At 36.4% G+C, this 15630-nt stretch overlaps 1 long non-coding RNA gene across 1 annotated transcript; it reads right to left on the reverse strand.

The window, feature by feature from the left end:
• Positions 1 to 14943: 14943 nt before the first annotated feature.
• LOC129903222 (uncharacterized) lies at positions 14944 to 15381 on the reverse strand. Its single transcript, XR_008770218.1, has 3 exons — positions 15308 to 15381; positions 15126 to 15198; positions 14944 to 15022 (listed from the first exon to the last, which is right to left on the reverse strand). It is a non-coding gene; the product is annotated as an uncharacterized LOC129903222 (long non-coding RNA).
• Between the last annotated feature and the right edge of the window lie 249 nt (positions 15382 to 15630).

The raw sequence follows: 15630 nt of genomic DNA on the forward strand, positions 1-15630 counted from the left end.
GAGTGATGGCCTAAGAGAGAAACAAATAGGTAAGTCCCAATTTCATTCTTTGTATTAATTATTTAGGGTATACCATGATGATACAAAGGTATTAATATTATAAAATAATGGTTTGTAGTAGCAAAATATGGACAGCAAGCAGCCACGACGTTTTAATCGCGTTAGAAGAGTTTCAGAGGCAAGTTTCGGCTAGTTTTGGCCAATTTCGGGAAAGGTAAGTTCTTTTCTTTTGATTTGAAGTTTATGGTGTTTTAATAGGGTGTTTTACACATCTTTTATGTTTCTTGAAGTGTGATAAAGTCGTAGGAATGATCAACATTAGAAACAATCTAAATTGAAGTCGTTATAGCTAAATTAAAGTCGAATAGTGTGTTGTGTTTGTGATATGGTTGTGATGATGCAGCTGCTGATTGTGTGGTGGTGTGTTTTTGTTTCTGGTTGCAGCAACCCGACCCTCCATTTTGTATAATTAAATATTTTGTAAAATAGAAACTAGAAACTCTATTTTGGTATCGTGGTTTTGAGCGAGTCGTTTGGAGTTTTTATTGTAGAATGTTGATATGAATGGAATATATATATACCTTGAAGGTCATTGCGTTTGGTTGGATGTATATATTAGGAGTGTAATTGGAAATTTGGATAAGGCATATTATAGGGGAGGTGCTGCTCGATTTCCGTTAACTCTTTAACTAGTTAAAGAACTAATCGAGGAGGCGAGTGAAGAGTTGAGTTATATGAATACTCATGTGTAACCTAAGGTGCTGGACAGACAAGGGTTGTTAATATTCATGTTTCTTTTATCTTACTTAGGTTCAAAGGACGATAAGACGAACGGGATAAAAAGTAACCCGTAAGAGGTATGTAAAGCCTATTCTTTCTCTTTCTTTTGGCATGTCGTAGAGGTAAGTAAAAAGTAATATGATATCTGAAGTAATTCCATTCCTAAATGTCTCCTGTTCTCTTCTGGATTGTGAACTCTCACTGTAATTGAACTACTTTCCTCGAACTTACTATACGTTAAATAGACAATGAATATACAGGTTTCTAATCGGAGAGACTATATGACTACATGTACTCTGAAATACTTAAGAGGTTAGAAATACTTTGGTATGTATCTAAGGACCCTGATATGTTAATTAATATAAGTCCTAATGGCCTTTAGAGGGCACTTGAGCTGATCATATTACCACCCTGATTCTCAGATGCTAGTTTAGCCTTCATATACAGTCGAGTCTCCGATAATGATTTAAAAAGCATATAGTTACTCACTACTCTACTCGTGTATACTATAACACTTCTTTCACCGCATCTCGGGCTGAGAATAGTAATCGTGCATAATTCACTGTATTTTCCACCGAGCCCCTCATTAGAGGGCCAGGATACGTATGTATATATATATATGATGATGTGTTGTAATAAGGTGGTAATGGCACTGGGTTCTGATGATCTTACAGGTGTATCCACAAGACTCCTAATAGGGCCGGCTATATGATATAATTTGAACATGCATGTTTTTATGATTCATAGAGTACAGGTACAGAGGCTTCTTTTATAATGTACTGGATTCCCTGCTTCTCCACTTCAAATATGTTTCCAGTTATGCTATGTTATATTTGACATACTCAGTACATTTTTCATATTAACCCCCTTTCTCGGGGGGCTGCATTCATGCCCACAGGTACAGGTACACAGTTTGGGGATCCGCCAGTATAGGAGTCCCACTCAGCGGTCCAGAAGTGCTCCATTGTGCTGGAGCCTGATTTTGGGTACTAAACCTTGATGTGTATATTGGTTTTATTCACGGGTACGGCGGGGGCCCTGTCCCGCCTTATGTTAATGTTCTCCTTACTCTTAGAGGTCTGTAGATATGGATGTGTGTTGTATATATGTGGGTTGTGTGTGTATATGAGTTGTATATGATTTGTATATGAGTTGTATATTATGTATATGAGTCGTATATGCGTGTATGTACAGTTGTGCTGATATGACTTATGAATTGGGGTATTCCCCGTGTCGTGGTGGCCTTGTTGGCTCGCGTATATGTGTACTATAGAGCGACCCTATACGTTACAATAGCCTTGTCGGCTTGTATGTTTTCTTACCTGTTAGTACATTTTAAGTATAAATAGGAGACGAGTTTTGTGTAGGAGGCAGAGATACACGTATGTATCCAGTTAGGGAACCCGTCACAGCCTATAGGGTTGGGTCATGACACTTCACTTCTTTTATGATCTTATTATGGTATAGAGATGAACTTTAAGGTTTTCTCCTCTAATGCTTTCTTATTGTGATTACAGAATCATGCCTCCACAAAGATACCTTACCCAAAGGAATGTTGAGGGAGAGGAGTATGAAGCTCCAAATGCTCCTTTAAATGATCAAGTGACTAATGTGGAGTTTTGAGCTACTTTTCTAAAGCTATCCTAAGTCGTGACTACTCAAGTAAATCGTGGGGAGATTCTCCTCAAATTGTGACTACTCCGGCTTTAAGGGTTAGAGATTTTACAAGGATGAACCCTCCTGAGTTTTATGGATCCAAGGTTAATGAGGATCTTCAAGACTTTGTTGATGAGTTGTATAAGATTGTTGTCATTTGGAAATGTCTTCGGATAAGACGGTAGAATTGGCTGCTTACCAACTCTAGGGTGTCTCTCAAGTTTGGTACAACCAATGGAAAGCCCAAATGGTTGAAGAGGGTCCCATAGGTAGGGAAAAGTTCAAAGTTGCATTTCTTGATCAGTTCTTCCTACTTGAGTTAATGGAGACGAAGGTGTTAGAATTCATCAACCTCTAGCAAGGAAACATGAATATGAGGGAGTATGCCCTAAACTTCACGAAGATGTCTATTTATGCTCCATCCTTGGTAGCCGACTCTCATGCCTGGATGAGAAGGTTTATTTTGGAGTGTCGGACTTGGTTGTGAAAGAATACCAAACAACTGTGCTTATTAAGGAGATGGACATCTCTAGGCTCATGACTTATGCCGAGCAAATTGAAGGAGATAAGCTTAATAGAGAAATATAAGGGAGTCCAAGAGGGCTCAGTTTGATGGAGGGGTTTCTCATAACAAATCCGGTGGTGGTAATGATCATTTTCGGCAAGGCCAAAGATTTCAAGTCCAAGTTTCAAATCCTAAGGCACAAGGTGGTGTTAGTGGATCTACTGTTCCTAAGTGTACCAAGTGTGGTAGGAATGATGGAGGTAAATGTTTGGTTGGAACAGGTGTATGCTTTGGATGCAGTAAGATGGGGAACAAGATTTTTGAATGTCCTAACAAAGGAAATGAAGGGTGTCCTCAAGGTCAAACTACTCAAGCTGGATAAATTCAACAAGGTGGAAGCCCATGCCAAAATTGGTTTTGTTGTGGGTACCATCCAGGAACTGTGGGTACCATGCCAAAATTGGTTTTATTGTGGGTACCATCCCCAGAAGATGGAAAGTTGGAAAACGAGGATCAAAAAATGAATTCGTAGAAAAACTCATTTTTTAGCACCGGGAGAGGAACACGAAAGGCCTTTATGAGTTGTATTCTTTACTATGGTCCATGGTGTGCTATAGTGGGAGAAGTTCTGATCCTTTGACTCTGCAGGTAAGGGACCACCATATGGACCACGGGTCGTGGTAAGTACCACGAGCCGTGGTCATCTCCGTTGTGACCTTTCCCCTAAGACCCTTAAAAATCATTCCAAGGCAGGGACCATGCCACACCACCATTGGACATATTTTCCTTCACGAATTATGGTGGGTTCCATGGTGGACCCTCCCTAGAAGCCTTTAAAACTTATCTCCAAGTCGGGGACTATGACCCAACTACCACGAGTCGTATTGCCTTTCACGGACCGTGGTGGGTTATGTAGTGGGCAACCCTTTTAAAGATCCAATTCCTATAAGCTAAGGCCATCACCTCAATCCCCACTACGTCCCATATTGAAATTCATGAGCCATGGGAAGGTCCAGTCGAGGTGCCAAGTTCCGGTTTATATTGGGGTTATTTTGGTGTTTTACCGATATTTCTGTTATAACCCGTATTTTGCACATTTGGACATTTTGGGATAATTGTAACAAGTTAAGGATAATGCTATGTTTTGATCTTGTTTGATACATAAGTTGGTTATGAAAAATTTAGATGTGGAAATACTAGAAAAGGTTAAGGGCAAAATTGGAATTTCACATAAGTTGGTTATGAAATTTTGGATGTGGAAATATTGGAAAAGGCCAAGGGCAGAATTGGAATTTTAAAAAAAAAGAGAAAAAAAAAGGAGTTGGAGGCCAAGTAATGAGTCGTAGGACTCGACTTACTTACGTAAGCTAACAACTTGGAAATCTTACATACTTAAGCTACTTGAGTACGTACCAAGCTTACGTAGCAAGGATTACATAAATTCGTAAAAGAAGATGAGATTACGAACCCACGAGGGGGAAAAAAAGGTGACACATGGCAGCATGAGAGATTACCACATGGAAGCATGAGAGAGTGCCATGTGGCAGCATCTGGAGCAAGGGGTGGGCCCCTACATGCCACATGGCAGCCCCGGATTGGAGGAGGTGATGCGTTGGCCCAATGAGGGCTTGACATGTGTCACCACTTAGGAGTTGACACATGTCAACCCCTTAGGTGGCCTATATATATGTTTCTTAAGACTTATCAAATTTTCATACATTTCTAGAAAACTCAAGAATAAGAGAGAAAGGAAGAGAAGAAACTAGAGAGGTAGAGAGAGAAGGCCACGGATTTGGAGAGGAAAAGGTAAGTTCTACAATTTTGTTATGTGAATTAATTATCTAGGGTATACCATTATGTTATGAAGGTATTGGTAATGTAAATATATGGTTTGGATCAGCCCTAAAATGTTAACAAATAGCCCTAAAGTTTCAGCTGCGCTAAAGGAAATTCTAAGGCGAGTTTCGGCAAGTTTTGGCGAGTTTCGGGTAAGATAAAGTTTTCTCTTTTGAAATGGAGTTTATGATGATTTTATTAGGTATATTACATGTCTTGAATGAGTTTGGAAGTGGAATAATTTCATAAGGACGCTTGATGTTAGAAACAAACTAAATTGAAGTCGTTATAGCTTAATCAAAGTCGAGTAGTGTGTTGTGATTGTGGTGCTGCGTTTGCAGCTGGTTTGGTGGAGTATTGCAGGGATGGAAAGTATTCTTAAAAGGGTGTGGTTTATTCTGTTTCATCCATACGACCCCCCCCCCATTTGGTATGGCTAAAGATTTTATGAAATAAAGGTTAAAAACTCTATTTTGATATTGTAGTTTTGAGCTAGTGGTTTGGAGTTGTATTGAGTAATGTTGAAGTGATTTACTTGTATATATCCTGCTAGTTGTTGTTGTTGGTATGGTTGTTGACATGGTGTCTGAGTTGAAATCGCGGGGATATTGAAGTTATAGGGGAGATGTTGCCTGATTTTCGGTAACTTAGTAACTAGTAATGAACTAGTCGAGGAAAATGGATAAGGAAATGACCTCTATAGAGACTTGGTTGTAGAGTTGGAATTGGAAAGTGGAAGGTCATTAACCATAGTATTACTTTCATGTTAAATAAGTTCAAGAGATGACGAGGCGTACGTATTAGGAGTAATCCATAAGAGGTATGTAAAGTTAACCGTTCCTTCTTTTGGCATGTCTTTGGCATAAATATGTAAAGCTAACCGTTCCTTCTTTTGGCATGTCTTTGGCATAAGTATGTAAATCTTATTATTTCTCTTGGCATGTTTTGTCATAAATATATAAAGCTAATCTTCTTTTATGGCATGGTTTTTATGAAACAAGTATATGACTTTTATATGATTCCAAGGAAGTTCCTATTCGTAGAGCCGCTAGGATGGACAACTTCTTGATTTTCCAAAGGATATTTTATTGTTCCTAGATATGTGTATATGACTCCAAAAGTTCTATTTTGATATAACTTATAGTGATATTCAAAGGGTACTTGATACGACTCTTGTCTTCATTTTTGAATAATAGTTCATTTTGTTAACTCTATCGAGTCTGAAATATGATTTAAAGTGCATTTAGTTTCTCACTACTCCACTCGTAGATGACTCAATGCTTCCTTCACCGATCCTGGGCCAGTTTTTGTTATCGTACGTACTTCTCTACATTGTTTGTTGTACCCTGATGTGAGGGGGCAGGTACGCCCTGTACATGGGTTTGATTTGTGGAGTTATGATATGCCCTGTACATATATGATATGATATGATATGATATGATATAACCATATTATATGATATTATCTGTTACGGAGATATTCCCTACTCTAGAGTTATGATGTGCTGTGGCGCTAGTGACGGGGTGGCGACCACGATTTGTTCACCGAGTTCCATAATGGGGCCAGATATAGCATATGTTTTTCTGCATACATTATCTGTGGTTATAAAAATCATTTTGATATTCGTGATATTTTGCTCATTTTTGCACCTTCTGTTCTAGTAATGGATTTACCTATTACAGTCCATGCTTTACATACTCAATACATTGTCAATACTGACCCCCTTTCTTTGGGGGCTGCATTACATGCCTGCAGGTATAGACACTCGATTTGCTGATCCGCTCGCTTAGGACATCCACCCTGTTGGTTGGCAGTGTTCTTTTGTACGGAGCCCTATTTTGGTACTAACTTTTCTGTTGTACATTTGTACATGCTGGTTAAGGGTATGATGGGGCCTTGTCCCATCATATCACTAGGCTATCATTCTGTAGAGGTCTGTAGACTTGTGATGTGGATTATGTATATATGTTTTGGGCTTTGTGTTCCGTGATGGCCTTAACAGACCTCTTGTGCTATATCTATTCTCATGCGCTCTCCAGCGACCCCTTTTTTATTTTTACTTTTGTTTATTCTGCTAACACGCTAAGTGGGGCTAAGAGTACGTATGGGTGTCCAACTCGGGCACCAGTCATGGCCTACAGAGTTGGGTCGTGATAATTTCATTAATGAATGTGGACGGTTTTTGGGGACTAGATTCTCACCTATTAATTACCCTAAATTCTTCTAACCCTCTCATTCTCAACATAACTCCCAAAATCTAAAACCTTCTCTGCCAATTTTTTTCTCTAAGGTCTTCTTTTCCTCAAGCAATTCAAGAGATTTTCTCCAAGGTCAAACTTTCAATCTGCTTAACCTAGGGTTCATCAAGGTTATTATGTATGGGAATTTATCCATGGGTTCCTTTCACCCGTGGAATCCCAAATATTTCTCCTAAATTCTTTTATGATTTCTTCAATTAAAAGCCCTAATTTCATGATTTGCATTGGATCTTCTTAATTATGATATCTGTTAATGTTATTGGCCTAATTATGCATAATTCGCATCATATTGCATGATTTCAAGTTGAATTTTAATGACCCAAGTAATATTCTAGTTTTAGGTATGATTTACGAAATATAATCATGATTTTCAAGTTATTTCAATGCAAGCTTTATGAACATGTTTTAAGAGGTTTTATCCAAAGATGTTTATGAATACCTTATGAAAGGTTATGAATAATGTTTTAATAATATTTCAAGCAAGTTTATGAGAAAGTGTGACTTGAGATTCTTGATGGTGACTCAAGACTCTAATGAAAGAATGACTTAATATCCTTGATGAAGAAGGTGACTTAAGACTCGAATCATATTTTTATGAATAGGATTTCTAATAATGGAAGTCCTACATCCACATTACATGAATCACATGATAATGAGCTATTCATATGAACTTGTCTTTATGAATTATGATTTTGAAAAATTTATGATTGTGAAAAGTATAATTTTAAGATTTATGATATTTTATGTATTCCATGGGATGATTTACATAGCACCGAGTGGACTTTGAGGTGGGGGTGCAACCTAAGCCCTAGTAGTAACCTCTAGCCTCTTAAACTATGTTGCCACTGTAGGTTTGCTCATATGGCATAGCTAGTGGATCCACATATAGCACTTGATAATAATCATTGGATGGAGCCTACCTTGGCAAGTAGCTTCCCCCCTTCTCAATGTGGGGATCATCGGATTCTGTGTAATAGCTCGTATGGTCTTAATGTCAGTTATAGTTATCTCCCACATATATTAGTTCTTATGATGATTATGATGTTTTCATGGTTTACTCATGTTTTTAATAATATTAGTCTTGCATCCCATGATTCATATTGATGATGTCCTATGTTTATTGTTTATTCATATTCTCACATACTTAGTGCATCCCATGTACTAACACATACTTTTTGCCTATATTTTATCATAATGTAGGGTCCGACGAGCACTTTTATCCTCCTCCCATTTGTGGCTAGAGTTAGAACTATTGTACTTGGTGAGTCCTCAAGATTCAAGAAAGAGACACTTTATTTCTTATGAGTGTATGACTTCTTTTACCTTCTATAGTGGGTGAGCTAAGAGATTGTCTTACGCCCCCATCTAGACTAGTCAAGGCATGTTAGATATTCATTGGAGTCTATGTCATTTCTTATTCCGCAATTTGAGAATATTATTCTATTTGAGATTTTGATTTTGTATCTTTAATACTTGTATATTTATTTTATTTACCATATTTATGCTCGTGAATGTTATGCTAAGAGGCTTGGTTGCGGTCCTTCGAGATTCTAATCATCATGTTTTCACTAGGCCCTAGGTCAAGTTATGACATCAACATCCTTTATATTTTGGCTAAGACAATTCACCACGCGACCCTATACGGGTCATGGTACTCTATTCGAGTCTTGGTGTTGCCCACACAACTCCAATAGGCAAAGGTTTGCTTGGTTTCAACTTCTATAAATACATCAGCTTGTTCTAGGTTTAAAAAACCATTTTTGTCCACTATTTTGAGGCTACATTGCACGACATTGAAAATTATTTTTCAAGGATTTTCTTCATCAAAAACTTGACTGGACAGATTTGGCGAAGAAAACAATACTTGGATTCTTTTGGTTTTTGTTTTGGTGATTTGAATCAAGGTTTTATTCGTCAATTGTAAGTTTGATTCATTGATACTTGTAAGCCTTATAAGCACAATTTCTTCATCTTTTATTGATTTATTTATCATAATTATGAAAGGCTAATCCCAGAACAAGGATTGTGGGAGCCATGATGACATAACAAAGTTGGCAAATGTAGGATTACTTTTCATGATTTGTTTTGCATGTATTATGGTTTTCCTCAACTAAAAGTATTTCTTAATAAGCGCATGCATTGAGAAACTACTTGTATTCATTATTTTCCTAGAAGGGAGGTAGTGATTAGAAAAATATTATCACAACAAAAATTTAGCGGAACAGAACTTCATCTAAGTTACTTGAGACTGGAAGGAGATTGTACAATGAGATCCAGAGCGAGGGTTAGTAAAGCATGAATTCTGACACTAGGAGGAGATGAATGAAATACATCTAAGAAAGACCAGGAGGTGAATTAGATGTTACCTGGCCCACTAGATTTGCATGCAATATATTGAACAATATCATGAATATGATTTGTATATTAAGTTATATGTCATAGGGAACATCACCCTCGCCTAGTCTTCATACTGTTTACAAACTAAATCTTGTTTACTTGTCTTTACATTATTTATTATTTAAAATTAAAAACTTAATTTATACACTTTTAATTTCGGAAAGAATAAACTACAATTGAAAACGGATTGCTAATTGACTTGTTTCAACCTATTCCATGTGGGATCGACCCTGACTCTTCGTTGGGTAAATATATTGCTAACAATAGTCTATATTTCTTACAAAAGTTATAATTGAACGTTATCAATCGACTCCAGGATCAGTTTGCTAGATAAGAGAGGGGCCCCATGACTGTGTTGGAGTATGAGGCTAGATTCAACAAATTCTCTAGACATTCTATCATGATTCTACCCATAGAACAAGAGAGGGTTCATTACTTTGTACATAGTCTTAGGTTGCAGCTACGGATCGAGACCAAGTCAATCGGTTCAGTGGGCATATGTTTTTAGATATAGTTGATCACGCTCGTATTATAGAGAAGCTCTATCATGATGCCTAAGGGGATAGCGATAGGAGGGTTCACCACTAGGGCAACTTCATAAGTCCCCAGTAGAGGGGAAGGGACTCTTACAGTATGCCTCACCTACACTACCAACAGTAAAGTTAGTCTAGCCTACCTGTGCAGGTGGTTCTCTAAACCTCAAAGGGCAAGCAATATATTTTGGTTGATGTTGGTAAAAGTTAGAGTTTGAGAGGCTTGCACTCAAAGTTTTTAGGTCATGGTAGTCGATCATCACAGGGTCGTTTTTCTTAGGTTTTTTTACTATGGTAAGCTTAACCACATGTCTAGATAGTGTCCCCATTAAGGGATGATTGTGCCTACTCTATAGACAACTTATCCAATTTGAGAAATAACACATTTAGCTAGAGGCGGTGCTTAAGACCAGGATTATAGTAGTGGTCACCAAGTGGATTGGGGAGGATCCCGAGGATGTAGGACAGGTGGTAAATCAGATGATCAACTCAAAGGGGGGAAGGGACACTTTTATGAAGTTTCAGTAAGGACGAAGTTTGAGTCATCAGATGCTATCATCACAAGTACAAATCTTATATGCCATCAGCCCACCTCAGCTTTACCTTAGCAAAGCATTTCACCCGCAGACTAACGGACAGTTAGAGTTTACTATTGAGGTATTGAAGGACATGTCGCGAGTATGTGTGTTAGATTAGGGGTGGGTCAGGGGGACTAGTTCTTAGACCTAGCAGAGTTTGCATATAACAATAACTACCATTTGAGTATTTAGATGGATCCATTCAAGGCCTTATATAATAGTCATTGTCGCTCTCCAATTGGTTTGTTTGAGGCTTCAAAGCCTAGTCCATGTGGTACTGATTTTCTTTAGAAGGCTTTGGACAGAGTTTGGGTGATTCATGATAGGCTTTGATCAGCACAGAGAAGATATAAAAGTTATGCTAACCACAAGCATCGACCTTCGATATTCGGAGTTGGTGATTGGGTATTCCTTTATGTATCGCCCATGAGGTCATGATAAGATTTAGGAAAAGGGGAAACCTTAGCCTTATGTATATAGGGCTATTTGAGATTCTCTAGACTGTTAGTGATGTTTCTTATGAGTTGGCCCTACCTCCTTCTTTTTAAGCTATTCATCCAAGTTTCACAGTTTCCATGTTTTACTAGTATGTTCCTAGTAAGTCTCACGTGCTACGATATGATTCAATTTATTTGGATGACCACTTAACCTTTATGGAGGAGTAAGTTGTTCTTTTTGCTAGAGATGTGAGGAGGTTGTGTTCGAGAGCCACTTATGTTATTAAGATGCAATGGAGACATCATCAAGTTGAGGAGGCTACCTAGAAGACCAAGCAAGAGATTGAGTTCAATATCCCCACCAGTTTAAGGTTTCCTGTACTTTTTGAGTCATTATTTTTGAGGATGAAAGTCCTTTTAGTAGTGAATGTTTTAATGACCATCTAGATCGTTTATTCTGTTTTGTGGTAATTTTATCGTTTAGTGCTTTCATATAGTGACCCCAAGTCATTTATGACTTGCTAGGACTGACAGCTTGTTCCCTTGGTCGTTCTATTTATTTTTATACAAGTTTATGTGTTTTAGATCTTTTGAAGTTTGAATGGTGATTTTCGTCAAACCTTTTGGTAAATGGACTCATATCCAATTTTGATAGTTCTGTTAGCTTCAGAACATTGAGTTTGGATTAGATACACCTTTTTTTGGGTCTTGAGGCTTTCGAACTCATTTTGTGAAAACCTTATGGATTATGAACAAAATAGAGCCTTGGGTGTGGGACCCATTTTTCGTTAAGACAACTACTAAATACAGTTTTGAAATATTCATTGAATCAAAATATCAAATTTTATGGGGTAGCAAGTTTGTTTGCTTGCACCGGATTTCAAATGAATCTCGAGCCCCCATTGAGGCTTTTTGCCATTTCCAACTAGAGTTGATGCAATTTTAGTTAGTCCACCATGCTCGTGTGCTTAGCGTATGCAAGCCTTGAGCCACATTTGTGGATGTCTATGAAGTTGACCCCCCTTATTCGCGGGCTTGGCTCTTCATTTGTAGATTAATGTGAATTGACCATTGTGATTGTGGATATGGCCTCATATTTACGCAGAAGGTTCAGAGATTAACTGGTCTAGTTGAACAATGTATTTGCATCCTTGGGACCCGTATACACAGAGGTCATTTAACTAGTATTATATTTGAGATCAGTCCCCTATTTTTGCTCACAATTCCTACTTCTCAAATTAATTTCTAAAGCTATAGAGCTCCATTTAAGCTCCTTTTTTTGTTAATTGTTGGGAATTTTTGGATTTTTGCATTGGGTTCATTGGGATTGATTTGGGGACTCGTTATTAAAGTAAATTGTTATCTCGAAATTCCCTCATTTCCCTTTAATGGTGGCTTCTTGGAATTGTGATTGTGTAGTCTATTTCATCTTTATTTTAAGCTCAAATTGTGCCTGTATTTGAGGCAGAAGCTCCTTGATTTGAATGAGACTAATAGAGGGAGTCAATGTTAGGATTCCTCGTGCGGGTTTCACAATGTTGTTTTTAACTTATTTTTAGTCTCGTCTTCAATTATTGCAATTTGGGTGTCAAAATATTCGTATTGACACCATGATCATTCATTTGATAGTACTACAGTGATTGAAGGGGTTCGAAAGGATAAAGCTCCAGCCTAGTGGAAGCTAAAGCTACGACTTACCAATCTTATATTAAGCTTGTGTTAGCATTTGCATTTTATCTATCTAAATTTGGTAGGATGTTTAGCATGGTTCATGTTTATTTGATAGAATTCCTGCCTTAGCTTCCATTTTCGGATACTTTTGGGGAAATTAAGAATGTATTACCATACGTTGTGATGCCTATCATGATTTTTTGAGATTTATGTGTATTGTAATGATAATTATGGTTTATTCTTGGTCTTAGTCTGGACATAGGCTAGTGATTTCTTTAGAATTGTTGTTTGGAGTCATCATGCCTTAGAAATCCCCCGACATTGATTCAGTTGGTGCTAGCTTATTGTAGATTGGTGTAGCATACTTGAGTCTGATAGTGTGAAGCCTTATCTCAATAAAAAAAATCAATCCTTATTAGATTTTCATCCATAATCTCCCTATTATGGCCCAGTGTTATTCGGGTATGACTTTGGGTTTGGTTGGATTCTTCGAATCTGCATTTGGGTTTTGAGGTGGAATGAGTCTTTTGTGAATTTAAGGGTGGGATTCGATCCATAAAAATCTCTTATGATGATAGACGTCTGGTTATAGGATTTTTGAATCATTTGATATCGGGTTCAAGTTTTGACTATTCTTTGGTCACGATTTGAGGTTTGGGCATTTTATTCTTGTTTGGGTTTGAGATCCTGATTATTATATTAGCTGTCATTCGAGGTCTAGGCACATATATACTATTTGAGTTTGAGTCCTGACATTATTAATTTTTGGGTTCTTCTAGGTCTCTTCATCGCAGTTTGAGTCCAGTTTGGTTTTTTAAGTGCTGGAATATATTTAATCGTAGATAGGAATAATTTTAACTCTTCTATACTCATTAGGCTTATGGGGGAGGGGGGCTTTTGGGTTATTTTCATTTTTAATTGAACACGAGTGTACCTTTTGTTCTTATGGGAGTCTAGTTAGGTTATAATTAGCTGTTTTACTTTATCATCTCGCTCGTATTGGTTTATTGAGGGGAATAGTTAGGCTCACCAACATTATTACTTTCATTTTTTCCTTGTTACAATATTATTCCTCGCTTTACATAATGTATTTACTTTCCAAGATCAGTTGGCCTTTGACGCCTACAGGTATCTATTGTTTTTATACTCACACTAGACTCTGCAGTTATTTTCCTGATGCAGATCTGAGCACTAACCAACTATGTTGATCTTGTGCATTATAGCGAGAACATCTAGATATCGAGGGTGAGCTGATGGCGTTCAAGTTTTACTCATCTCTATATGTATAAAGATTTTGACTAGTGTTTTATATTCGAGGCAAGTTTGTACTTATTTGGCTTGTTTTGGAAATTTGTACTCTTTTTAGAAGCTTTGTACTTTCATCCACAAGGTCATGGGATTGGATCTTGTATTATTGTATATGTATATGTCATTTCTTCTCTTTTGTTGTTTATTTCTTTATTGTGTATATTATTTCCGTAAATTTTGAATTTCTACCCACTAGGCCCATTACTAGCCGTTCCAAAATATGTGTTGGTTTATCTGCTGGTGGGTGACTTGAGATATTGGATCGTGACATTTGGATTGTTTGATTACAATGATAAGACAACATTCTCTCCATCTTAATTTAAGTGTATTAGTTTAAGTTCACAACGCCATGACATTTTTCTCTAACTTCACAACGCCATGACTTTTTACACCATTTTAGTGTTTAGATTGTCTTTGAGGTATAATTTTGATATTTTCTTTATTTTAGTAGGTTCCGCTTGTAAAAAAATAAAAACTACAAAAAACAATTAAAAAATATACATACTTAGGCATAAGTTTGTTTCGGTTTCAAAAGAAAGACAAAATTTGTAAAAGATATGTTTCTTTTTTTAATTTAGGTAATAATTTTGTAAGTCAACATTTTTTTTATTTTGGTCTAACTATTAAAATTTTATTATATTTTCTTTGTTTTTTATTTTTGAAAACTCTGACCTCTAAAATTAAAAATACTCTGTAGTTTTCTTGTTATATCATATTTTTTCTAACAATATTTTATTATAACAATCAAACAGTATTTAAACAAATAACGTTATTATAGATTAAGTGGTGTGATAGTTGGTTGTATGTGGGATAAATAATAAAGGCATCTAATTTCTATCAACCATGATAAAATAAAGCTTCAAGGTAAATTACTTTTCCTTATCATAGAAAAGATAAATAAACAAGTTCCCCTTTAACTTATCTTGAACCAAATACAATGTCATAGATGGACACCAAATATTCCCTAAGCGTACATATGGTATATTTATTAAAAAATATTTTCCTTTTAGAAACTTGAGCTTCCAGCTTGATCGATTATCACCATGATAATCCTTTTCTCTATCTGCAAGACCAATTGACATATTTTTATTATAAAATTAAATTAATTCAAAAAATACACTTAATTAAGTTGTGATTAATTAATTTGTGTTTAGGTGAGTACACACCCTAGCATAAGCTTCCAATTTGTTTCGTGTAGTTGAGAAATCATTCTTTAATAGCTCCAAGGTTTGGGAAAACCTGAAATTATATAACTTCATATCAATACTTTTTACATTAAAGTAAATTTGACACGGTTGAACATGCATTCAACTTGAAATGAGAAGAGAATAATCAAATTTCTACTTACTTCTTTTTGTTTCTTTGATCACAAGCACGAATGAGAAGCATACATGTGGAGTTCACTTTCAAAGAACCAATCCTACTCAACCATAATTAATAATGTTAATCCTTTAATTGCACATTAACAATGTTAAATAAAATTAATTACCTAATAAGAAATATACAAATTAATGTAGAACCAAAACTTCTCAATTTAATGAAGGGTTTGTAGTACAAAGTTCAGAGTATCTATGTTTTTTTCTTAGTTCAGGTAGTCGTAGACCTTTAAATTTCTTGAAAATAAGATTTACATATTCGAAAGTTACAAAAAAATGATTATAATTCAAAATA

This window comes from Solanum dulcamara, chromosome 9 (assembly GCF_947179165.1).
Source record: "Solanum dulcamara chromosome 9, daSolDulc1.2, whole genome shotgun sequence".
NCBI lineage: Eukaryota > Viridiplantae > Streptophyta > Magnoliopsida > Solanales > Solanaceae > Solanum > Solanum dulcamara.